The 27,133-nt window shown below is 43.6% G+C and overlaps 1 long non-coding RNA gene across 2 annotated transcripts; it reads left to right on the top strand.

Moving 5' to 3' along the window:
* Positions 1-21,743: 21,743 nt before the first annotated feature.
* Positions 21,744-26,315, top strand: LOC141747312 (uncharacterized). Of its 2 annotated transcripts, none has more exons than XR_012588667.1 (2): positions 21,744-22,053; positions 24,616-26,315. It is a non-coding gene; the product is annotated as an uncharacterized LOC141747312 (long non-coding RNA). The 2 variants fall into 2 exon arrangements; XR_012588668.1 differs by having other exon boundaries at positions 21,833-22,049.
* Positions 26,316-27,133: the final 818 nt, after the last annotated feature.

Genomic DNA, 27,133 nt, shown 5'->3' with positions numbered 1-27,133 from the left:
TTTGGTTATCGGGGTAATTAAAAATAACATGAGGCTAACCAGACAGAGATAAGTGAATACTAAAGCATCTGACCAGGCCAGGTGCTTGAAGATATCACTGAAAAGGTCTTCAAGTAAAAAAAACAAATTACCACCCTGACAGATTATTAAATGTTTAAAGCTTCTGGCAATAAGAGCTGCTAATAAAGAAACAGTGTAAACCAGAAGACAACAGCAGCAATAGTAATTATGCAGCAGAATGATTAAAAAGCATGCAGCTATAATGACTCTAATCTATTTTATGAGAGGAAGTCAAAGATTCAGCATTCAAAAAAAAATCAATTAGGGAGCAAGAGAGACGTAAAAAAACCCACCTATTCAAACCGATTTTCTACAATCAAGTGATAAATCAGTCATGGGTAATTGTAGGAATCGCTGCAGCTCACTGTGTTTTGATAACACTGGCTACTCCACCAGAGACTGAAGAAGAACTGCTCAGTTTCTCAGCATCCAAAGGGAACTCCGCAGAGTAATCTGTGAGAAATTGTTGTGCCTGACAAATTGTGCTGCTTGGCTGGAAGAATATCCAGAACGACCGAAATTAAGAAGCTTGCTTTGGACAACTTTTCTCATATCCATAGCAGCAAAGCTAATTTCAGTTCGGTGGCACCTAGGAGGCTCCTTGAGTCTTAACTACTTATAGATATTGTGTTTCATTTCCTTTTCCAGCTCTTCCTTTACGTTTTTCCTCTCCCAGATATGAGGTTTTCAGCTATCAGCTTCTCACAGTGATGCTTGCCAAGAAAAAGTCATTCTTGGACATCTGCCATGCCCTCCCCTCCTCTGTAGAAGCCAGAGAGTTGAAGGGAAGAACAGGACGAAGACGTGTGGGAAAACCTGAGGCGATTCCCCTTCTCTCAAAAAGCCTCGTTTCCTTACAATGGGACCCATGTGCTTGGACGTGATGTTTTACACGCTCCCTCATGTTCATGGCCAGGCAGGATCCTACCCCTCATCACCTCCTCTCTCCTTATCTGATAAACGTGGACAGCTTCTGGCTGGGGGCCCGGTTCCTCCAGGGGACCCTTGTGTGCCTGGGTCTGAGAGGTCCCAGAAGTCAAAAGCCAGCTCTTCCCCAGCCGCCTGTTCACACTCTCAAGCAGCGATGCTCCTTGTTGGATAAAGGAAGAGTTTCAGGTCATACACCCTGGGATCCAGCATGGGGTGGTCACTGAGTGGCACAAGCCCAGTGCCCTCACCAGCCAGAGAAGACCTGACAGCTTCCTTGCATCACATCAGTCCCGCTCCCCCATAACTGCACTGACATTCATGGTCACCTACCGCTCTGAAAAACTGCCTTCAGCAAGGAGATTGTTTTCACCATGCTCTTGCCGGATCCTGGACCTATTGGCAGGGAAGCTGTGGGAAAGAGAGTCAAGGACTGGCATTGGCAACAGCCTGGATTTGTGTCAGATTGAGTGTGCAAATTAAAAAAACAACTTGTATGGAAAACTTTCTACACCAGATTAAACAGGCCTGCGTTATTCTAAAGGTAAAATTACGTTAGCCCGTTCCTCTATTTATCTCTTCCTTGCTCATTCTAGTGAGATTATTTTACATATTAAAAATCAGGACCTTTCTAAAGCTTTTGTTTTCATTCCTGTAGCTCTTTCCTTCACCCTCCCATTTGCAAAAATATTTTTGAAACATAGAAAACAAAACTTGATGCTGTTAGATATCCACCTTACAAATATCAGAGAAAAAAACCCCAACAGCTCCCACCCACCAAACGTCGGTATGTCTATATGAAAGAGATCTTTCACACGGGCTTATTTTGTCAGGGTGGTGTTAGACACTTGGTCTGACGCACCTTGTTTGCTATAACCCCATTCAAGGTCTGTGTGTGCCAGGACGAGGTCCTTGCCCCTCCACCTCACTCAGAAGATGCAGAAGTGCCTCTGAGAGCAGAGGACTGGATTGGACTAAGCACTCCAGACGCAAGGGCTAAATTTGAATGATAACTAGCGAGAAAGTGGATCAGGACACAGGAAAAAAACCTGTCTGTGTGCTCAGATAAAATGTAATTTCTCATTTACTGCTTTTCTATGTAATTCCTCTTTTTAAATTTAAAACGCATCCATTAAAAAACATTAATATCACAATTGCATGCCTCTACTTTCTGTAGAGTAAGTATTATACCCTCAACTATCAAATATAAAACAAAGTCAATTTTCAGCAGAATGTGGGCGATAAACTCCAGTAAGGATTTACTTGTGCCAAAGCGGCTTTGCTTCTCAACATTTCCCTGGAAAAAATAAGCATTGCTCATTGTCACTATACCATCCCTCTCAACATGCTTACTGCTCAAATTTCAGAGTGGGATGCAATTAATTAATATGGGTTTACATGTGTTATGTTTTTAGACTTAGACATTATTGACAGCCACTTGACATTAATTATTTGTAATATTGATGTCTTCACACTGTTAAAAGCTCGCTGGAGAAGAGCTTGGGAACATGGCAGAGGTGGGGAGGAACCGTTGTCGAAGGCAGGTAGGGAGACGGTGCTGTTACACATGTGCAGACCAGGGAAGCAGGTTTTGCAGCACACCGAGCTCAGGGTGCTTTAGGTATTGCTATTGTTTCCATTAGTGCGGCTCGCAATGGAAGAAAAGCAGCCTCGGTTGTTTTAAATCCTCGCTTCAAAATGTTTAGGCCCAGCGTGACCCTACCTAGCTTTGGGATGTGACGGTGGCACAACAACAGTCAGAAAGAGACCTCCCCTCGCCACATACACACACGTGAAAAAGCAATTTAGCTGACCCCAGCTAGGCGCTCATGGGCAGGCCACCTGAAAGTTAAGCCAGTCCCTGAGGTTTCCAACAGAGAAGCATATGCATAAAATTGGCGAATAAAGGAGTCAAGTTCTATGCAGAGCATTAAACTTCAGAAACGGCACCAGAGAGGCGAAGCTCATATTGTATGGGTGCTTTGCTAGTGTTTTGTTAATGTCTAGGATTGTGGTTTATATTATTGATATTGACCCTGAACATGTATTTCACTTATTGTTCTTTAATTACATTTTTAAAAATTGTAAATCAAATTATTTGGTCCTGATTTGATTTAACCACGTAATTTGGACAGCTTTTTTCCTGAGAGAGTGAGCAAAATAAATGACACACATTACGTAGTGAGGAATGACGGTGTCAGAGAAACGAACTGCCCAGAGGAAAGATTTCCTGCCCACCTGTAGGTGTTGAAGTTGGGGTGAGCACCCACCTGATGCGCAGACGCTGCTGAGAGCTTGTGAGGTGAAGGCAAGTAGGATGGCCACGTGTTTTTCCCTTTTGCCCAGAGCAGGCAATAGTCCAAAAAGAAGATTCAAATAAGAGAGGATTAAAACATTTCCACTCAGGGAAAAGTTCTCCCCTTAATTACATGAGCAACAATAAAGAATTTAGCTTTTTTTACCTCTCTATGATGTGCTTTATATCATATAGGAATTTTTAGGGAGGTACAAACAGAGGAGACATAATACCAGTATGGGGTGCTGCTTCACAGCCAGCAGCACATCCCCAGAGGTCACCAGCCACGACTGCGGGTACCACCGCGCTCCAGGTTAGAGGAAGACACACCCATATTTTCAGAACTGGCGGCTTCTTCTGCGAGTCTACAGCAGAAAACAGGAAGCAAATGCAGCTCAAATGGGTATTTCATGATACATTACCTTATTAGCAATCACTAGAACAGATTTAAAAGCTTCATGCTTCAACAACTGCCCTTAATCATTTATCAATTACATCCCAAGAAACGCAGCAGCAGAGCTTTTGTCTCCTCCCCACCAGACGACTCTCACTTTGTAGGTGTTTTTTCCTCATCATGGTTGGATCACAGCTCCCTCCTCCTCCTCTTGTTTTGTTTTAAACGCAGGATACAGCTCCCAGAGGTCTGCTGTTATCCTCTGTACCCCAAAGACGACCTCAAAAGCTCCCTCTAAGATTGAAACCCATGTTCGTCTCTGGTGGCCTCGCTCCATTTTGCAGCGTGCTCCGATTGCTAGAGCAGCCAACTGGGGCAGTAAGTCAGAGAAAGATGTTGTTCCCATAGTAACTCATTTCCTCTACCCACTCATTAGATTAACACATTTCAGATCAAAGGTAGAAATGAAAATATCTAAGAAACGATAGTCTGAGGCGTTACTTAAATATAAGCTAAATCCTCCACGCTATCTCAGAAAGAGCACTGTTTAATATCAGAACATACATCTATAGCTGCAATGCTTGATACGCTGTCTGCCTGAAAGTCATCAAAAGCATCTTGGGTAGTTCATTTTGTTGCTAGTTTGCAGAAAATTTCTTAAGTACTGAAACAAATGGGAACTCCCCATGATCAGCTCAGAGGTCTGCAACAAAGCAGAGAAGTTCACCGTCTCTGTGAGCAGCGCTTTCGGTGCACTCAACATTCGGGTAACATTTGCAACTTTGCCGCAGAAAAGGTCTGATCCACGCTCCCAGTAGCAGCAAATCTCTTATCAGTTTCACCTTCCCCAAATTAAATTTTGTTACATTTCTAGTGCTCCAGCATGAGTTGACTTAATGGAAGTTTGAGCCGAAGGAAGAAATTCGTGCATTGACCCCCTGTGTCCAGAAAATATGAAAAGCCTTCAGGCTGCTGCTGCTCCATCATCATCATACAGGAACTGGGCCATGCACAGAAAGCGCAAGAGAAGCCCTGAAAACTGCACAGACCCTTTGCCACTGAAGGTTTCCAAGAACACCTTCTGGTAAAGCACGCAGGACAAGGGTGCAAGGGACAAGAAACTTTTCCCGGCTTTTGTCACGCTTTCCCTGGAGCTTTAGATAAGTGTTTCATTTTTCTTAAGGATAGCTCCCCATATGGAAAATGAGCCATTTCTTTTGATTCCCTTCTCTCGCCATTTGTCTCTCCGAACTGATTATAAGGTTCTCAGAGGGTCTTACTACATCTATTTACACACATATATATACACATACACCATACCTTCGATGCCTGTGAAAACTGCAGTTGATAGAAGAGGTCCTGAACATGCCTCTAAATGCTACTGTAATGCAAGCAGTAACAGTGAGCTTGCTAAAAACCCTACTCCCAACCCTTTGCCAAGACCTGGGAAAAGCCTATTTGCACCTAACAACATAATTCAGAGACTGACTCTCGCTGGCATTTTCATGTCAGTGTCCCCTGTCCATTTATACCTGAGAAACAGGATTTTCCCAGTGGCAGACTGCAATTTCACCAGTCTGTTAGAATTACCAGGAATTGAACTTTGTTCTTTTAGTTTTTCCTCTACACCTCTCCTTGTCAGAAATCTCATTTGTCGGCGCACAGCCTTCCTGCGCCAGCTCACCCCACCAACACCTCGCCTATCTTTTCCTCAGCACAGGTCCTCACAAAAGTGCAATTTGCAGGTGGCAAAAAATAATTCTCATCTCAGAAAATTGCCCTAGAGTTCCTGCAAAAATTCATACAAAAGGTGTGATGTATATTAAGAACTTAGAAGAGCCAATGCTGTTCATAATTTCTGATGGCAGAGTCAGTGCAACCCTTTGTTCAGTGAGGTGGGGGAAACACATTATGTGTGTCCCAATTAAGCTCTCTCACATCAGATATTGTAATACCCTCTTCTAATAGCTTCACGGTATCGACTCCTTTTAATTCTTTCTTCATTTTCATTTCCTTTTGTCTCATTGGCTCTCTGACTGTCCTGCCCTTCTCTGTTTTACTCCTACAAAGAAAGATATCACTGGATTCTTGCAAAATAACTCGTGTTGACTCCACAGTGCCAGATGGTGCATGACTGGGTCTTTGCTTTTGTATTGGAGACTCTCCGCTGTTTTCTGTTACCTGGGGAGACAGAAATTTGGTCCTAGTTTTGAAGTAAACCACAGATGAAAGAGACACTGCCTGCTTTGTTGTGCTATAACCTTAGGCTACAGCTTTAAAATATATATGATTTTGGTCATTAAAAAACCTGTTGCCTTTTTCCTGTCATTTATGTTCTCTATACTTCGTGCCTCATTAGAAACATGAGAGGAATACAGGCACTCGAACATGATGGCAAGGCCAGACAGCAGCTAGTACATTTTGAGCGTTAAAATGCACACAGTAAAATGGTAACTGAATGTAAAGAACAATCCGTTTTTCTCTTAACTTCTATTATTTTCTGCACTTAAAGTATAGTAGTCAGAATAAAATCACAGACTTTAAAATCAACAAAAGGCAGCTGAATGGTAAAGCTGGCCATGAATTTCCTAAATTACTGCTACTTAATAACTGTAGCCCACTGTGATTCTTCACAACAAAATACATGTCGGTCACGTCGCTACCCAGGGAATAATCATTCTCTGACACTCATCTCCTTACTTCGTTTTATTGGCAGAGGATAACGGGTTAAGCTGCCTTGTTTCTACAGGGAAAAATTAAATCCTCTGCTCTCCAAAGGCAGGCAGGCAGCCCCAGGTCTGTGTGGCCACATGGGGAGCCAAGGGGCATTTCCAGCTCTGAACTAAGTGCCGTTCACTTGGGAAATGGTTGCTGCCTTTCTCAGGGGACAGGAGAGGGGGAACATAGCTTTGATCGTCGGATACCAAGGTAACATTGACTGGTTTTCCCCTTTCTCAACTCCGATATGTTGTTTTCCTCATTTTAAGCACCTGAAAGCGAGAGAAGAAAGACGATTGGTTTCCCCAGAAGAGAAGTCTGCAAGCACTTGCGCTCGTGTGAACTGCTTCCCTTACCTCTTCTCACGAAAGGAGATGGCCAGCAATTAGAAGGCAGGCAGCACTTCGGGAATAATTTTGCAATTCTCTTTCTTTTGGCATTTCAGAAGCTTCTGCTCAGTTAAATTCCCCACAAACAGCAGATGATTATCCTTTCAAGTCTACCTCTGGACCAGACTTGGTGTCATTCATGCCTGTGAATAAGTGGTGCTTTGTATTTTGCAGTTAGGAAGTAACCTACTATGTAGACTTTCAAGGTTAACAGAGCTCTTCTGGAACCCTGAGATTTTACCACAGAAGGCTGAAGTCCTCTGCTATACGGCACGTTACAGACTGAGAGGGAGGATAACCTTCCCTGGTGTTTCTGGGGTGGTCATCTTTCAACTCTTGCCCAAGATGCTAGTGGGGCAAGCTGGCACTCCAACCCCATAAGAGCTCCATCTTCCTCACTACTCCATACCACTGCAAATACAAAGAAAACTCCAGCCACCTTCTCCTTTTAAGTCTCTTGCCCCAACTCCTGCAGCAGGGACACCTTTCTATCCTGTGAGCCAAGTGATTTTAGAGCTGACAGGAGCAATGTTCCCGGTGGGAATGGTGCTGCGCTGAGCAGGCTGCACTGCGTAGCCATGGTGTTTGCAAAAACTTACTTGAGTGTCTAGCTTGTACTACCACTTTGCATTTACTAGAACTTTACTTCAAAGTGCTCTCAGTCCTCTCACAGGCTACTAATTTGTACCCTACATTTAAACCACATATAACTTCTAAGCAATAACCAGCATATGGGTTTTTTTTGGGTGCAATTTTCTTTTTAAGTAGACATTACCCCAGCTGCTCCCAATAGTTAAACCTGTCTCTGATTAAAATGTCATACTCTGGTACACGATGTTCATGTTCACCCCCTGGGATCCATCCACAAAGCCGATCAATGCGCCGTGCAGAGCACAGATTACAAGAGGTGCCACCCAGCCACCTTTGTGCACGCAGTTGCTCTCTCTCTCTCGCTGGCAGCTTTCCCAGCAGCGCTGCAGCCGGCAGGCACAGCACAACGGAGAGCAAAAGTAGTTTGTTGGCAGAGATGCGCACTGTCACACAAATTGCAGGCAGCTGCCCTAACACATCCTGACAAGGAAGCTCTGATTGGGCTTGACAGCGACATGATATACAACTCTGCGACTTGTATACAGGTCCTAGGGGAGCCCACTGGAGACCTGTTCCCCAGGAGAGACGTGGGCTAACATGCCAGGATTTAGCCGGCGCTGCTGTTCCCTTGTTAAGGTAAGCAGCGGCAACTTGCTTTCAGGAAGAAGGCACAAATTGACCTTCACTGTCTGGCAGTCGGCGGTGTTAAATCCAGCAAGAAGCACGGCACAATACCTTACAAGACTCAGAAGGGTTTTTAAAAAGGGCTGGAATGTAACAGCTGCCTCCCCACCGATATCTCAATTCAGCCTGCGTCTGTGGCTGTTACGTGTTTCCTCGCTAACCTTCTGTGGCAATTGCTCCAGCTGCTCGATGCCTGAGGGCTGTGTCAACTGCACAGCGAGGGCCCCGGAGGCACACGCGAAGTACGAAGTGACGCCACACAACAGGGCACACAGCAGCGCTCCTTGAACGTACGTGTGTCCACTGCCCAGCTGAATGCCTTCGCTTCCCTGATGCTGCCAAGCGTTGCTTAGCCAAAGGGCTCAGCAAACTGTTACTCTCGTAAGAGAGCAGCCAAGCGCAACACGAGGGAGCTAGCCCTGCAGATCAAGCAGAAAGATGCTGGTGGCTTCAGCGAGGCAAGGATTGCAGCAGAGCAGGTGGCACTGGTAGCAGTAAATGCCTGGCTGACAGCCTGCCAGCGTGTTGAGCTGCTCACCAAGCATCGTCGCAAAGGAGTGAAGCAATCCTGGAAGAATACACTCCCAGCGAACTTTCAGACAGTGATTCACTTCTCTGAACTCAAAAAAACTTTATAAAGGAAGCGCTTAAATTTTAGTTACCCACTTATTAAAAGCGGTTCGAGCAGGGTGAGTGGTTTCAGGAGATTTCAGGTCGTTGCAGTGGTTGCAGCATCTGAAGGTGTTCCGGACCTTGGCGTTGCTTCCCTCCCCTCTTCTGACAACCAGCATTTCCTCTGTAAAGGTTAGCTCTAACCTATCAGCTGGTTTTCGTCTTTGTCTGCTAGCAGTCATGACATAAGAAAACATATTCATAGGTTTTGACATTTCTTCTCCAAACAGCCAACTGCTGACCCATCCCTGCTCCTCCACAATTTTTTTGGATGAGACTGGGCTTCTTAGAATGTTGCAGATCAGCTTCATCAGCTGATACCAGCCTTCTTCTCAAGCAACAGATTAAGATATTTTTTTTAAGCTGTAAATCAATAGCGCACAATGCGTGACAGTGCCAGGTATTGTAATAATACTGTAATAATTCTCCAAACCGCTCTCCCATCTTGGAGACTATTTCTGAGTTGGCTGGTGAGAAGTGCCCCATTAGGGACCTCGACCAGTGCAGCGGGCTGCAAGGCTCTGCTCTGGCCACGTCTCCTCAGAGGAGCCTGGCCTCTGTCCACCACAGAAAAATGCAGCATCCCCACCCTGTGACCCAGCTGACAGAACAGCTTCCTCCGGTGAGATACCTTAATCGCGCTTCTCAAGTTCGGTTTAACAGCTGGTAACACATGCAGGCACATTTTACATTCACCTTCCACTTAGGGCTGAGAGAAACCTGAAGTTTGATACAAACTACAGGTACCACCAGCACAAGCCATCAGCCAGACAGTGTTTTTATTCCAAGTTACCCAACACACAGCACCTTAGAAAAAGCCTGTGGTTTAGGTCTAAATACTTATACAGAAAAGCAGTCACTTCAGTCAAGTACCCGGTTGGAGTTTTGTTTAGTTTAATTTCGATTTTTGGGTGAATGGAGGGAAAAAGGGATAGACAGGCACACGTAAAAAGAGTATTAGGAAGCTGTCAGCTTCCCTTCACTACCGTTCATGTCATTCTGAGACACAAGGTAAAATCTTACACTGAAGAGTAATACAGCAAACCAAGATCTGCTGTACAAAGTCATATATTTTTGCTCTTCTGCTGCTTCTCAAGTGACAGTCACTTAATAAAGAAAATCTCTGGGAGCTCTCTGAACACGTGCACTAAATGTGCAATTATGTTTCATTTTATTTCCAGTCCGGTCACATCCACGCCATTGTTCTCAAGGCTACTCATCACAACGGGAACAAGCAACTTCAGGTATGTGCTAATATGTTATCATTGGCTACCTGTTAAATAAATCATACATAGGAAGGCAGCTTTTGGGTCAGATTCAGTCATTCAACTTCAGAACAGGAAATTCCATTACCTAAAATACATTTCAAGGTAAAGCTAAGGTTGAAAAAATATAAATTATTTTGATGGTCACTTGGCCAGGTCTGCAGTACATTTTTAAACTAAAGTCAGGGGACCTATCAATCTTCACAACTTATTGTATATCAATCACCAGAAAGAATATATATGTGATCCAAAAAGCACTTATTCAGCCTTAACCCTGCGGTTTGCCATAATTAAACTTTTGGAAAGCATCCTGAAGAAACCACCCAGGGAATCTGGAATAAATACTTTGAAAGAAGGAACTCACTGTAGCCTCATTAAACGTTTTAAAACCCCATTTTCAATTGAGTACATTTAAATAGGATTTTACCCAGCTGAAAGAGTAAATTTTAATTGGCTACTGAAGACTCACTGCCTTAGACCAGTTTCATGACTCCTCTATTTCAGGTACAGCATACATTTGCATGTTGTGGCATTGGAGGTTTCAGAAGAGCACCTAAAATGCCGCAGGAGACTGAAATTTTTGTCAGGTAGGTTAGACTTTTGAAGTTCTCCACTATACTATGGAACCATCCAGATAAACTGCAGTGGAGAACAAGATCGTTCCTTCCCCCGCCCCCTGCCCTTCAAAATGTGCAAACACAAACACCAAATATCCCCCTGACCCTTAACAAAAGACAAACAGTAAGAAAACCCTCGACTGCCGTTGCCCCCATGGAAAGGGAGGAGAGCCCAGTTATATTCCACATGGGGAGCTGCCTCTCGACGGCATGGCTGTGGGGCTGTGCATCTCCATTTCACACCCGGCTCAGCCCCTGACCTTCGGGGCAGCCTGGGACACACAGCTCGCTCTCAAGTTTTCAAAGCAATGTAGGAGTTGATGTCCCTTACTAGAGAAGCAACTTTTAGTCGGTTCTCAAAGAGTGTCTGTTTCAGCATTTGGAAAACAAGAGTTCGCATCTCTGCCAGGCTGATAAGCCCTGCCAGGCTAAACTCTTTAAAGAGACCGAGGTGTTCGCTGCAATAAAGGCTGCTATATAACATAAGACAGAAAAAGCCCCTCTCTACCACCAACTGCCTTTTCAGGGCCAACCTGCCACACTCAAGAAGCCCAGCTGCCACTTACCACTGCTCGAGCGCAGTGCTGAGCCTGTACCTTCGCCTGCGCCTGGACCTACCTTCTGCAAGGGAATATGGGGAAAGCTGCGATCTCAGGCTGTCGCTGAAAGGTTAAGGAATTGTCATTGCTCCAAATCAACTCTTGCCCCATCTGCTTCCCTAGCATCTGTTCCCATAGCAGTTCCTGACTCCCCCCAGCAAAGGAAATTGCTCTGCTGCACGCTGTCAGTACTGAAAGGATAGGAAAGGAAGAGGCAAAATTGGCGCCATACCAAGCCCGTAAGTATTGCGCAGGCCCTGTTGCACAAATCTGTTCTGCACAGGGAACAAATCACTGGCAATGATGGAATTTTTGCCTGCCTCCAAGATCCCTCTGGAAGTGCCAAGCATGATTCTCACTTCTCCGGTTCCTGGATAGGGTAGCAATGATACGTGACTAAGTTGGGAGGAATAGTCATCTACTGTCATTTGAGAATAGAGTTATATGTGACTTACTAAAGAGCTTGAGACGTTTTGATAAGGTCTAATACCCTAACTACCTTAGCAGATGCCATAAGTACGTCTGTAGGGAAAAAGGGCAGAAATGTGGGGATGTATATGAACGGCAATAAAGGGCAGGGTGGAAAATGTAGGAAGAAGCAACTAATTTACTAGGAATGGAAATGAAGGAAATAATAGGGAAGAATTTAAAATATAAAATTGAACAACTCAATTGTAATCAGAAGCCAGATCATGTTTTTCAAAGGTAGGCAAATTTACAAATGCAGACATGGATTAATAGCGTCAAGATTGCACTATGAGAATGACAAGAAAGCGCAGAACAAAGTCCAAGTCCCACACTTCCATTCTGCTCACCAGAGCAAATATAATGTCCTGACACTCACTAGGAAGCTCAGGTGAGTGGGATCACAGCGATGCCCTTGCAAAGCCAGGGGATCAACTGAGACATTCAGAGAAGTAGGCAGCAGCAGCAGTAGCAGACAGAGTTCAAACATCTGAGCAACCCCCTCTTTCTTATTAGTCTGCTGGAGGTCTGGACCTGTAATTCGCCAAATCACCATTAAATAATTTAGTCTTTCCTTTGAATCCTGAACGAGGAGTCCAGGCACAGCATTTAATTAGTGTCTCAATTATCATTTAAATGTTTGCTCATCAGGTTCAATAAAGATCAAGCGGCTGAATTTTGAGACAAGTAGCTGTGTCATCAATGAACTCCCAAGGGGTGACTTATTTGAAGGTTCGCAATTCAAGCAGAGGGTTCTAAAAAAGCAGTTAATCGGTATAAATACTTTTGGCTGCAGACGCTGCCCCTGCGAGCAAGTGCCCAATTCATTTGATCTTAATGGACTAGGATGTATTTTACATGACACAGCAACAGACCGGTCCTAAGCTGCAGTCACCAGGTTCAGAGAGGTCATATCCCTCTAAACAGTATTTTCTATCTAGTAAGTCACAACTGAGCTGTAGAAAATTAGCAAGTGATTCCCTAAAATAGCCTAACTACACCAGATGCCGAAAGAAAGAGGTAGAAAGGTGTGCAGTTGTGACTTCAAGTAAGTGTTCTAGTGGCTAGAAGTCTGCTTCTCAAAAGAAACAGTCTTAGATTTGCACCATCTCCTTTCAGCCATCTGTCATCAGCCTGTTTCATGAAACATTTGTTTCTGATCGCTGGAAGGGAAGGAGAAAAGAGAGCAATTAAAAAAAAATCCCCAAACTTATCACGTCTTTTTAGACAAAGCTGCATCATCTTTGTTTCTCTCTCTTGTCGGGCTGCAAAGTCTCCAGCTTGCAGAAAATGTAAGAATTTTCCTTCAGCTTAGGCATTTGCAGGGGCTTTGGAGATGAAGAGAGCAGAGTTTTGATCTTGGATGTCACAAGCAAAATACATAAGTAAGTCTTCCCACAAAGCAGACACTTTATTTGTAAACCAAGCAAGTGCTAGAAGGACAATGTCAAAATATTCCAAAAGGTTGCCTAGAAGTGAAATCTGTAAAAAAACCCTCTTCTCTGCTCTGTACATCCCTCAACAGACTCCCGGACAATAGTCACACTTGATGAGCAAATATAGGTAAGCCTTCCAGAACATTTTTCCATGCAAGGAGGGGAAGGGAGGACTAAAATCATTAGTCAGTCCACAAGACTGAATCGCTGGAGGTCAGAGGCAAAGGCAGGACATGGCACAGGGCCAACAATGAGTAGATCAAACACTCCCATCTGATCCCAATGCAGGAGACATACCATGCCGCAGAAGAAATCAATAACCCCAAAGATGACTGTCAGGCCAGCCTAGCAGGAAACCCCTCCGTAGCCCTAGTCTCTCAGTCTGACGCAGAGTCCCTGAGCTGCAGTTTATTCTGGGTACAGCTGCAGAACTGAAGGGAAGGGATACTTTGCAGTTTGAAGCCACTATTTTTCTCGACAGCATCCCATCTCCAGCCACAGCCAATGCATAGTGTTTCAGCGGAAGGTCTACATTGGGGAATTACCTCCTGAAGGCAAGTACTTGAAACCCTGAGCTTGGGACACCTGACCCTCACCTTAATGAAGTGATCCAATAGGTAAAAACATAAGAAAGTGCAACCATAAAAGCCTGCTCCACTTGCAGCCATGAAATAAAGGGACCTTCAGCCGCTGGATTTCCTTGCACTCTGACATCAGACCTCTCACCATCTTCCAATGATGGCACTGAATGACTTGTCAAGTCTCATTGGGAAGTTTATCATGCCACCCTAAGTTATCTACAGCACTGTTGGGCTGTCTAATACAACCAGAACACTGAACCACAGTCTGGCTAGCTGGGCAAAAAGCCTTCCTTTTTCTTTCAGAAGGTGGAACCATCTTCCTCGGTGTTTCTCTTTCTTTTTATAAATCCTTCCAGCCTCTAGTTGTCACAGACATTCCTCAAGAGCTCCAGCTAGGAAAGCACTCTCCAAGCTCCTTCTGTCTTCTAGCCAACTGCTTTCCAAGAAAGTTAAGCTGTTAAACAAAACCTTGCTCTCAGTTCCTACATGTACATATCACCTTGCTTTTGGCTAAATTTAGAGGTGCATCACCAGAGCACAACCATACAAGTAGGCAATCTTGATTAGTGCCTCAGTAACCTCATCTTTAATGTTTGTTACTCTGCCATTTACAAGTTATATATTGCTCAGATTTCAAATCATTGGCAAAATGTCAGAAATATTCAGCAACACTGAATCAGGAAAATATCCATCGCTAAGAACTCACAAACGTCCTCCCATTGACAAGTACGTTGAGGTATGCCAGTAAACAGATCAGTTCTGAATTTATCCTTTTTCTGTTAACACGGTATATAGAATATAAATCATAAAATTGCTTAGGTTGGAAAAGACCTTTAAGACCATCAAGTACAACTGTTAATCTAGCATTGCCAAGTTCACCACTAAACCATGTCCCTGAGCAGGGACCTGCTCTGAGAAGGTTATTTTTGTTCTGGAGTTTTTTGTTGAGGACAAAAGTCCAATAGTATATGGCATTCATGGCCAAATGTCTCAGAGGAACCCAAGAAAACTGTATCAGTTAAATTTCTTCTGTTCATCAGATATGCAATCCTACAAAGAGACAAACTTTGTGTGACCAAGGCCATCAATGCATGCAGAGTTGCTATGATGGTTTTTATCCAAGCCTTTGTGAACAGAGTTCTAAATTAACTGTTTCATTAAATTGTTCATCTGCTGAACTAGCCAATCTACAGTTTCCACTCACCATTTTAAATTCATTTACTATTACAAGCTTTACCTGTTACAGGCAGAGATTTGTTTAGCTGTCTGCAATCAATTAAATTTATTGGAAGCTTCTGTCATAGTCTTTTTCCGCAGACCTTTGCCAATTACAAAAGAGGTTTAAAAATCAGCAAACCCTAGACTAATATAGCTAAGATTGCACTCTGTGCTAATGAAATTGATCTAAAACTGCTTGGCAGCAACAGTAATGATGATATGAAATAGGGCTACACAAATAATTGATTTCTCAGTTTGGTTACTAATTTAAGGAAAAATATTTTTTTTTGCCCTAATTAGAATGATTATTGTTTTGGTTTTTTGTTGTTTGGGTTTTTGGTTGGTTTTGGTTTTTTGGTTTTTTTTAAATAAGACAAACAAGTTAGTTCTGTTTGCGCTGAAACACACTGCTCTGTTTCCATGTTTCGAAACCCATACAATGCAATTAAAATTCCATGAGCATTATTCAACAAAGAAAGGAAAGAGAAGAAGTTGAAGCCTGATGCCCTTTCTCCCCTCTCCAGTCAGGCTTTGAAGGACTCAGTGGGAAACATGGGAGCCCTTCTGCTGCATGCTGAAGAGGATATGAATTGAGGCCTCCCCTTGACAAGGGAGCCAGAGCTAGAGCTATCGCTCAATCCCCACGGATGATTACAGCACCCTGCTCCATCAGCACTGCCTCCTCCTTCCCCAAGGCTCTGGGCTGGGAAGGGACCATGTCCTTGTTTCGGCTGGGGTAGAGTTAATTTTCTTACTAGCAGCTGGAATAGTGCTGTGTTTTGGATTTAGGATGAGAATAATGTTGATAACACACTAATATTTTAGTTGTTGCTAAGCAGTCACAGACTTTTCAGCTTCTTATACTGGCCTGCCAACAAGAAGGTGGGGGGGGACACCCATGAAGCTGGGACGGGACACAGCTGGGACAGCTGACCCCAACTCACCAAAGGGATATTCCATGCCATATGACATCATGCTTAGCATGGAAAACTGAGGGAAGAAGGAAGGGCAGACATTCGGAGTGATGGTGTTTGTCTTCCCAAGTGAGCATTACGCGTGGTTTCCTGCTTTCCTGGAGATGGCTGAACACCTGCCTGCTGATGGGATGTAGTGAATGAATTCCTTCTTTTGTTTTGCTTGTGTGCGCAGCTTTGGCTTTACCTATTAAACTGTCTTTATCTCAACCCACAGGTTCTCTCACTTTTCTGATTCACTGCCCCATCCCACGGAGGGGTGGGGGGTGCAGGATGGGGACTGGGGGAGGGGCCGTGTGGTGCTTAATTGCCAGCTGGGGTTAAACCATGACAGAATGTTTTGCTACCGCGGCACTTTGTTGCATTGTCTGCTCTAATTTCTAGGAGACTCGGTTCGGGATCAGTAACTTCTGAACTGGATGAAGGACTGTGAAGTGATGGGCTATGGCACATCTCCAGCTCAGGCAATTTTTACCAGCTGGCATAAGTGTGTATGGGGGAGGAGAGGAAGCTTTTCCAAGGTGAAAAGCAGCACATCAGGGCTCTCAACGTCATCTCACGGAACAGCCTGGGTCTCCAACTCTTTTTTTTTTTTGTGTTTGTTTGTCCAGTGATTTGAGTCATGGATCCATCACGAGTCGGTTCCCAAACATTTCAGGTCAAGGTTATCATTGAATCATAGCCATTGTGAAATGCCTTGTCTCATTTTTTATGCGGCATTTTTCTTTCCTACTGTTGTTTGTATTGTTGCCTGAGTGTTGCAAGCAAGCCATACAATACAGGAGCGGTTTAACTTTCCCACCTCTCACTGCATATAAATAATTCCGCCTCCCCTCATCCCCAGGCTTAGTGCATTAACTTACAGCTCATTCAAGACTGACAGCTTCCCACTTTAAGTCAGGGAGTACTGCAGAGTTGGTGGAAATATACAGTGCAGTAGTTAGAAGGGAAGGAATACAGGCAGCATGAGCTAACCCCTGCAAGGCAAATATTCTGACATCACAATCCTTAACGCTGTCAGAGATGGCATTTGAAAATGAAATAAAATAATTGTGGTAAGAAAACAGGGTGAAACGCTCTTCTCAGCTTCCCCATGCTACCTCTTACCTCTCCGCCTACCCCTTGAAAAATGCTCTTACCTAAGCAGACATGCCACAAAGAAACTCCCAGAAGCCAAAATCAATCTGCAGCCTGCGGGAGGGGAGAAAAGGAGTGCTCTGTTTGGGTGCAGCCTGGCTTTCCCTTATCAAATGGTCTATGCACACAGTCCTCTCATTGCTTTTGTTTTGCATCTGGGTAATTAAGCCTATTACCCCCACATAACAATGCAGGAGTAGGTATGCAAACTATCCAACACCTCTTTAGCAAGAGAAGAGGCTTATCTTTGCTGTATTTGCTCTAAGGGCCGGCAACAGAGTTTCAGTGGTAGCCATGAGATATTTCCATCTCACCCTGGCATCAACTGTGAAGCATTTTTGTCATCACAGTCCAGCCAGGTTCAAGCCTTTAAACTATGTTTAAGAAGGAAGATAAGAAATAGTGCAACATCCACACCTGCAACTCTCTGTAATTCAACTGCTAGAAGAATATGTGTGTTTAGGAGTTGAAACCAGCATCAGGGAGACTTAACTCCTATGAAGACCTTTAACGTGGGGTACTGGCATTTTGTGATAACAGACACTAAACTCCTAAAGGAAAAGGCAAAGTGCAGGCATGCCAACCCACCTGTTCATTCAAAATTACTTTTGAACAGAAGACTGACTGCCACAAAAATCTCACCCTAAATCAGGAGGAAAATAATTATCTTGATTAGACACACATTGGAAGGGTGAATACTGGTCTCTAGTTTAATGCATCCTCCCTGTCATTATTGTTCTGTACTACTGAAATTACTTTGGTCCTCTATCTTTTATATGTGCATGTATTACCAATGAATAGCTCTGACCTTAGCACATTTCATTCAGTAGAGCTCAAAATATTTGTTCAAATTACGTTGGTTTCAATATCCTCATTTTATGTGTAAGGAAACAGAGCCAGAAGGAAGGGATTACCTCCAGATCTCTCAGCAAATCAGCAGCAAACGTGAAAGAGGGCTTTGGGTCACTCAGCTCTACCCCAGCACTAACCAGGAGGCCAACCCAGTGCTGCCTCAGCCCCAGGGCTGGATGGAGACACCTCTGCCTGTCCACCCACCCTGGGGCAGGGGCCACCCTATGGGCAACAGTAGAGAGCCCTTTCCCAGGCTCCCACCAACCTCATCTGACAGCAGCAGCCCACAGCTGAAAAAGCCAAATATTAGTCTTTGAAAGCAATATAATTTAAAGGGTAGAGAGAACAGATGTCCATGTGTTACAGTTCTAATATAAATATCAAGCCCATTGCTTCTGTTGCCAGGCGTTCGGATTGTGACTTCAGTTTTCCCACAAAGGGAGCACATGAGCAAAGCACAGATGGGGAATTATTAGTTAAACTACAAAAAAAAAAAAAAAAGAGAAGTTATTGCTTTTTTTTTTTTGCAAAAAGAAACAGCATTTCTAGAAAACACAAGTCTAGTTACAAGATAACTGATTAGTATTTTTTTTTACATTCAAATGGAGTGCTGGATCAAATTTGTAATTAGGATTTCAAAGGATGCAAAGTCAAGGCAGCAATCCTTCTGGCTTCTGCAAGGATAATTACTTTTTTTTTTTTAATCTATATATACTTCTACATTCATTAAATATGATGTAATTCCTAGAATTAGCGCTGAACCTGTTCCCACTTTTCTAGAAATATTTAGCACATTACAGAATCACTCTAATAAAATCTAAAGTTCTAAGATTTTTATTTTTTTTTTACTCCATTCCAAGAATGGACAACTGTTTTCCAAAAGATCTCAAGAGAAAAAGTAGGATTTTTCCAGGTACTTTTTTAAACTGATTTTTTTTTTTTTTCTTAACATGAGAATAAGTTCTCTGGAATGCTCAGTCTTCAGGGTGATCTATGTACTGTTAGAAGTCTTCTCAAAATACATCTGGCCACATATAGAAAACTTAAAGGTGGACCCCACAGTACTAGTGAGAATTAAAATCTCTTCTAGTCTGAAGAAAAAAAATGGGACCGTCATACACAAAGGTCTAATCATAGGTAACACAGAGAGATAAGCACTAAAGAAAAAAAAAAAGTAAAAACATGGGGCAAACAACAACACAGTGGCAAAGAAGCAGCTTTAATGAGTTTAACCAAGACAGCTATTTCCTGTATGCTACCAACTCATTTGCAGCCACCAGGCCTTCGAGTTCTGTTTCTCATACATGGAAAAAGTTAAGTTTTACTGTTTCTGTTACCCTACGGCCCTTACCTCACAGAGCAAGAAATGCCCAGCAAAACAAAGGAAATTTATAGCTGTAAGACTGCAGCCCTCAAAGAACAAGTGGAATCAGCAAGCACAGCAACCAAATAAAAGGTTAGGAGTGCAAGGAGAAAAAAAAAAATAAATTTAAAAAAAGCGCCTTTTAAAAGCAAATCAGATCTAAAAAAAAAAAAAAAAGAAAAAATAGCCTCAGCAGTTGCATCAGAATATGTAAGAAGTTTTCAAGATTTTTCACCAAGAGGCAATGAGTGCAAACTGAAATACAGGAGATTACACTTGAACAGAAGAAACAAAATGGCTTTACTGTGAGGGTGGTCAAACACTGGAGCATGTTGCCCAGAGAAGCTGTGGAGTCTCCATCCTTGGAGTTACAGTCCAGGACAACCTTCTCTAACTGACCCTCCATGGGCAGTGGAGTGGACTAAATGGTCTCCAGAGGACCCTTCCAACCTCAACCTTTCCCTGTGTGATTTTGTGTAATGGGCAAAATCATATCCACGTGGCAGCACTGTCGCAGGCTGCCTGCCTTAGTCCAGTGACTCTGGTCCAAGCAACGGAAAGCTACAGCTTTCAAAGCTCATTTGAAGTGCAGCGACTCCCTCCTCATCCCTTGAAAAAGCAGCAAGAAAAGTAACCTTTTACTCACAGATTGCTTAGCAAGGACCTAGAATGACACACAAAACCTCCAATTTCTTCTCAGAGAAGGAATCAAACAGATTTGCAGCACTACCCCTTCCCAAGTCTGGGGCAATGAGCTTTCAAGTCATCAATGTGACAGTTTTACTTCACTAGTCACTAAAAAGCCTTTGTCTACTCTGTGAGATTGCTCAGGAGCAGATTTACTATCACAAAATATAACAATGTTGAAGAGTTTTCACATCACCCCTTAAAAACTTAGCTGGGGCTACAACAGATCACAGGGGTAAAGCAGTAATTACTGTATTTTTCTGCTGACTTGAGCTAGTTTTGGATCACTGACCAACTTGTCATTATTTCCTTTCACAAGCACTAAAAAAAAGAATTAAAAAATAATGGAGTGAAAGGAATCACAAATCACTCTGAAGGTGAAGATAGAACCTGTAAACTATGTTTATCTGAATGTCAAAGATCAGCCACTAGCAGCACATTTTATATCTAGATTTCCTTCAAAAAACTGCCCTCTATTTAAATATGTCCTTGATACCCTAAAGAAATCAACTGATAATATTGTCTGTCTCAGTGGGGAAAAAAATAATGTCAAGAAAACAAAATGTATGTCGTCTAATGATTAAACACTAAAGTCTACAAAAACACAAAAGGGATCCCTTGTCAAATGTCCAGGAGAGAAAATTTTGTTCCTTTAAAACCTTGCTTTTTTATCTAAATAATGGTTTGATGAGTGGGATTTCAAAATACATATCAATTCTCTTATTTCAAGTTTACTTCTAAACATATGAACCGCCAGCAGAAAGGCAGCTCAAGAGGTTTTAAGGATCGGAGCTGAAGCAACTGAGGCAATGACAGCCCATTGCAAATGGGAGCAGTAAAATCAAAGCCTTTGCTTTCTGCTTCATAGCTTGATTGACTTGGCAATTACACAGGCCATTGCTCTGATCTGCTGCAAACTTTCTCCCATAGCATAAAGTCTTATTCTTTAAGGAGTCACGTTCCTGATCAGACTTTTGTTTCAATAAGTACCCCCTTTCAAGGGATGCTTGACATGTAGTAGAATGGGTTAGAAGCAAAGAAAGAGAAATTACGCAGAAGCAAATTAAACGTGTCCAAGAGCAAAACGGCAGTATTTGTTCAGGTGGAAGAAAATCGTACTAAACACTTAGTGTGTTTCAGAACATCAAGGAGTGATGCATTAACATGTTTTATCAAGGTGTTACATCCTATTCGAATCAAAACCATTGACTTCCCATTGTTCATAAACTCAACAGGCAAAATAAGGCATTAGTGGCTAGCTTGGACTGAAAAGCCAGTGACTCGTTTCTGCTGAATTCCTCTGTACGTAGTCCATCTCACCATTCCCTTGGATTGCTATAGCTCCTTTGAAATGACAACTTCTGTATAGATCTTGGATGCCACATATTTGTAATAGATATCTAAGGGTAATTTGCTGAAAGATAGAAACCGAGCAGGGCCGTGACATGATAGAACTACCTTGTGAATTAGAACATCCTGTTTGGCAAGACCTGGCCAGACCACAAGACGCCGAGAAGAAAATTTCTCGACCATTGATGTGGCAACAACTCTAGCTCGCGATAACCTTAGGCCTTATATGGGGTAAACTAAGGGTTTAGAGAACAATGTTGCCATAGAGATAGGGGCCCTTGTGCGACCACATGTGAGCCTAAGAAATTGTTTTGCAAGAAGGAGTGTGTTCAACCTATATCTTCATGTAAATATTAACTAACTTTGTGCTTTAGAAAGAGACACGTACGCGGAAAAGCTAGATGTGCTCAGCAGCCGCGACGTCCGCCCCTGCGAAGATAAAAGGAGGACCCGTGTGCTTTGCAATTTGCGAGCCTGGCGGAGCTGCGACTCCCCGGCCGCCCAGCGCTGCTTTTGCTTTCTTATTCAATAAAAATTGATTAAACTTTTGATTGACTCGACGTGTTTATAACAAATTTGGTGCAGTGACTCGGATCCAGACACCTGGTTTGGAGTGGACTCTGGGAAGGCGCCCCATCTTCGGATGGTCCCAGGGAAAACCCCAGGCTAGATATCTTGGATTTTCCGAACCTGGATAAGAAAGCAAAAAGAATAAAAAAGGACTGCAGTAACCCCGTAATTTTTGTGCACGAAGAGCCGGACGAAGACTCGGGTGTGAGTGAGTATATTGCGGTTCCGTTCGGTCGGGGTTGGGTACCCGGAGTGTGAGTGACTGAGACGTCCACTGGGCGTAGTAGTCCACCGGATGAAGTGAATGTGGACCTCCTAATAGTGCGGTTCCCATTGTCCGCGAGGGCGTGGGCCACGAACGGAGGGAAGTGAGTGAATTTTGAGTGAAAGAAGGCACTTTCGGAAGATGGGACAGAAGAAAAGTAGGACTTCTGGTTCCATGCAGGAGATACGGGGTGGGGGTGGGCTCCCCGATATACCCCAAGATAGCCCATTAGGCCTAATGATTAGATATTGGGATAGTTCCCCTTTTTGAAAAGGAAAGTCCAAGGAGAAATTGGTCTATTATTGTATGGAGATATGGGGAAGAAAACATATAAGAAAAGATTTATATTGGCCAATTCATAGATCCTTAGAGGATTGGATATGTCAACAATTAAAACGTATATGTTAATGGCAAACGACCATTTGATAAGGAGGAGAGTGAATACGCCTTTTTATAGATCCTGAACACGGCTCAGGCCGCTAATTTGTTTCCATTAAAAGAAAAGAAAAAAAATGATAGGAAGAAAAAGTGGGATGTAGACGAACCTTCAGTGTCTCTCCCACTCTATGTCCCCCCCTCCGCAAGGTCCTGAGCAAGATCTCCCTCCAACAGCCCCCACAGAACCTGGGGAAGAGGCTCCTCCTTCTAATCGAAGAATAACTAGAAGTCAAAATAGAGAAAGGAGGAAGGGAAATTTATTGTATCCCTTAAGGGAGACTGCTATGGGGGAACCACAACCCGGAGTTGGATTTGTATCTGTACCCCTCAGCTCCAGGGATGTGAGGGAATTTAAGAAAGAAATGGGACACCTGTTAGAAGACCCATTAGGGGTAGCAGAACGTTTTGATCAATTCCTCGGGCCTAACATTTATACTTGGGACGAGATGGAGTCTATTTTAAAGATCTTGTTCACAAACGAAGAACAAGGAATGATCAGAACGGCAGGCATGAAGCATTGGGATCAGAGGCATCAGCATGGTCCCCCCGGAGATGTAAATTGGCCCTTACAGCGGCCCATTTGGGACAATCAGGACCCGGCGCATAGAAATAACATGGTGAACCTCCGGGAAATGACAATCCAGGGAATACGTGTACTCTGGACTAGACCCCGAAAGCCAGGTGGGCCAGGCATTACTAAAAACACAATTTGTTGCTAAGTCATAGAACGATATCAGGAGAAAGCTAGAAAGAATAGAAGACTGGCAATAAAGGGGGCCAGATGAATTATTAAGAGAGCCAAAAGAAACAGGCTAGAATTCTGCTGGCGGCTGTCAGAGAAGGGCAAAATCAAATCAGACGAGAAAACCCCAGAAGGGGCCCAACCGACCCTAGGAGGAAAGAGCATAACACCCAGGCCGTAGAGTGTTGTTACTGCCATAAGCGGGGACACTTAAAGCGTAACTGCCGAAAAAGGATGCAAGACGAGCAGATTTTTAAAGAAGACTAGGGGGTCAGGGGCTTTATTTGCTGGGGACCCCTAAAATTGCAGAGCCCTTGATAAAACTTAAACTAGGTCCCCAGCATGAGGTATTCGAGTTTCTAGTGGACTTGGGTGCCGAAAGATCAACGGTGCAGAGATTGCCATTAGGGTGTAGTGAGTCGAAAGAGAAACTCCAAGTCATCAGGGCGAAAGGGGAACCGTTTAAGGTCCCAGTAATAAAAGAAGTAGTGATAGAAGCCCCTAATAGAAATGGGATAGGAACGTTTTTACTAGTCCCAGAAGCGGAATATAACCTCCTAGGTAGAGATTTGATGACCGAATTGGGAATCAGTTTGGAAGCAAGAGTTGGTAAATTAACTGTTAAACTATGCGTCCTAACCACAGAAGATGAGACAAAAATCAATCCGGAAGTTTGGTATAACCCTGAATCAGTAGGGAAATTAAATATTAAGCCAATCACTATTTCAATCAAGGAACCTGATCAACCAATTCGGGTAAAGCAATACCCGATTTCGAAAGAAGGCCGGGAGGGCCTGCGGCCAGTTAGTAACCCCCTCATAGCCAAAGGTCTCTTAGAGCCTTGTATGTCACCACACAACACCCCTATATTACCAGTTAAGAAATCAGATGGGTCTTTCCGTCTGGTACAAGACCTACGAGTGGTAAATGCTTGGACGGTTACTCGCTTTTCCGTGGTGGCAAACCCACATACAATCCTAAACCAACTAAGCCCTGAATATAAATGGTACAGTGTTATTGATTTGAAAGATGCCTTCTAGGCCTGTCCTTTAGCAGAAGAATGTAGAGATTACTTTGCCTTTGAATGGAAAGACTCTGTAACGCATAGGAAACAGCAACTACGATGGACGGTCCTGCCACATGACTTTACAGAGTCTCCCAATTTGTTTGGAAGTTACGGAGGAAAGAACTAGCGACACAGAGACCTCCGTTAGGTATCTCTCTCCATCAAATCCAACCTGGGGACCAGGTATTAGTCAAAACTTAGAAAGAAGCTTCTCTGACACCCCGTTGGGAAGGACCTTTTGTTGTTTTACTCACCACAGAAACAGCCATCCGGACAGCAGAGAGGCTGGACTCATGCAAGCCGCGTAAAAGGACCATTAAAAGACTATTCTTGAGAAGTGACAAGCCCACCTAGAGATCTGAAGATTGCCTTCAGGACATTATAAATGGACACATATAACTGTAGTACAAGTGAGCGACTACAGCATATCGGCAGAGTACGGTTACGGTGATACGGGGGGCATAAGAATCAAGTGTGACATTCTGAGCTGTAATTGTTATCCTTTTTATTTGTTTTATTTGTAAAGGGTGTCGAGAACGGAGGAGGACCCATTGCCATTACGAGATACCCCCTCGAGGGGTTTGCCAACCTTGTGGAGACAAAGAGCGTGAGCTCACCAAATTGGCTCTAGACAAAAAAATATTTAATGGTAAAATCCAGGAGCAATCTGGTGAATGGCGGGAGATATTTGCACGGGGTATTAAACCCGAGTATGATTGCTATCACCCTAGCGAACCTGCTCCATTTGTAATTGACATCATTATTAAAGTGTGTTGTCACAAGACACCTAAAGGGGTTCAGTGTGATTCACCTGAAATGCACAGAAGCAAGCGACTAAAAATTGCATTTATTCTCCTGAAGACTACCCCTGCTGCCGAGAAGATGATACCCCTCGTGGCTCGAAGCAACCGGGTCGACGAGCGAGGCAGAGGAGTAAAAAGCTGTGGAGAACAGAACCCAAAAAGTGGGACTGTACAAAGACACTGGGAGGACTGCCTCAGTGTTAACCAAGGGAATCGCACGAAATGCCCCGGGAGGAGTGATAGCACTGAAAAGGACTGGGTAACTGGAGTGAGTGTTCAAACTAAACTTATCAACCGGCCGGGTTTCCACCCTTCTCGCCACATTCTAATTTTAATTTTACTAAATTTTGTAAGTGTACACAGATACTCTCACCAACCATTTAAATGGACATTAAGTAGGTGGGAGGATAATCGCATGATTCAAACTGTCACGAGTCCTGGGGCACGGAACTATAGGTCCATGCGTTCTTAATAAGTTTGTGAGCTTTGTTAAAAGCAGGATGGAAAAAGTACAGTTAATGGTTATAAGGCAGTCAGGATTAGAAATGGAAAATGTTTCCGGAGATCAGTTAGAGCTAGGGAAGGCCTGTGAAGCACTAGCTAGGTTTAATCAGCAAATTACTGATGAACAGAAAAAGAGGGGAGTTGTAATAGATATCTAAGGGTAATTTGCTGAAAGATAGAAACCGAGCAGGGCCGTGACATGATAGAACTACCTTGTGAATTAGAACATCCTGTTTGGCAAGACCTGGCCAGACCACAAGACGCCGAGAAGAAAATTTCTCGACCATTGATGTGGCAACAACTCTAGCTCGCGATAACCTTAGGCCTTATATGGGGTAAACTAAGGGTTTAGAGAACAATGTTGCCATAGAGATAGGGGCCCTTGTGCGACCACGTGTGAGCCTAAGAAATTGTTTTGCAAGAAGGAGTGTGTTCAACCTGTATCTTCATGTAAATATTAACTAACTTTGTGCTTTAGAAAGAGACACGTACGTGGAAAAGCTAGATGTGCTCAGCAGCCGCGACATCCGCCCCTGCGAAGATAAAAGGAGGACCCGTGTGCTTTGCAATTTGCCAGCCTGGCGGAGCTGCGACTCCCCGGCCGCCCAGCGCTGCTTTTGCTTTCTTATTCAATAAAAATTGATCAAACTTTTGATTGACTCGACGTGTTTATAACATATTCAAATGACTGTGCTGCAAGTGAAAAGAGATATACGGAGGCTTTAGCAGCCCAAGTATTGAGGACTGTAGAAATATATTTTTATTCTGCTCATATCGGTGAGGAAAAAAGTTCCTGAGATTCTCCAATAAGAATTGGCAACAAAAATACTCCAAAATTTTGCAACGGTCTACAAAAGAACACATATTTTTTAATGAATCCTACTCATTCACAGCCAAAAGGAATGCCAAAGGATGGGTTTTTTATCAACAAATGAAACAATAGTAGCACCAGGAATAGATAACTTTCACCTTCCCTTGTGGTCCAAGTTGAAGCAATTAGACACCAATGCTTTCTAATAGTGCCTACAATCTCTATACACTCACTGCTCTTGCATGCTTTCACAGCTTGGGATAGGCAGAGTTGAATTTTTTCCTCACTGGGTGAATAAGGAAGGTTTTAATTGCTATGAATGAGATGCCAACTCTTGTTGTAAAGAATAGAATTTAAATTCTCTTCTCAGGAAGAAGAAAAATGAGATGATTCCTGACAATATTTTTCCAATTCCCCCAGTGAGTGAGGAAAGACGCTTCTCAGTTCTAGTTCAGAGGCAGAAATTACTTGGAGCAGTCCACCGGCCGTGACCAGGTTGGCCACTGGCTTTATGCATTTGGACGCACGGGTGGGAGGCCGGAGGCAGGGTGAGGGGCGGAGGGTGAGGCGGGCGCTGTCCGAGGTGCTGAGAGGCCCCGTGCCACCGCCGGCAGCCGCAGCGCTGGCAGGGGCTTGACTCTAGATAAGGCTTAACTTGC

The sequence above is a fragment of the Larus michahellis genome, chromosome 1 (genome assembly GCF_964199755.1).
Source record: "Larus michahellis chromosome 1, bLarMic1.1, whole genome shotgun sequence".
Classification (NCBI taxonomy): Eukaryota; Metazoa; Chordata; class Aves; order Charadriiformes; family Laridae; genus Larus; species Larus michahellis.
The sequence above is the reverse complement of the archived record's forward strand: the minus strand, read 5'-3'. Positions and strand labels throughout refer to the sequence as shown.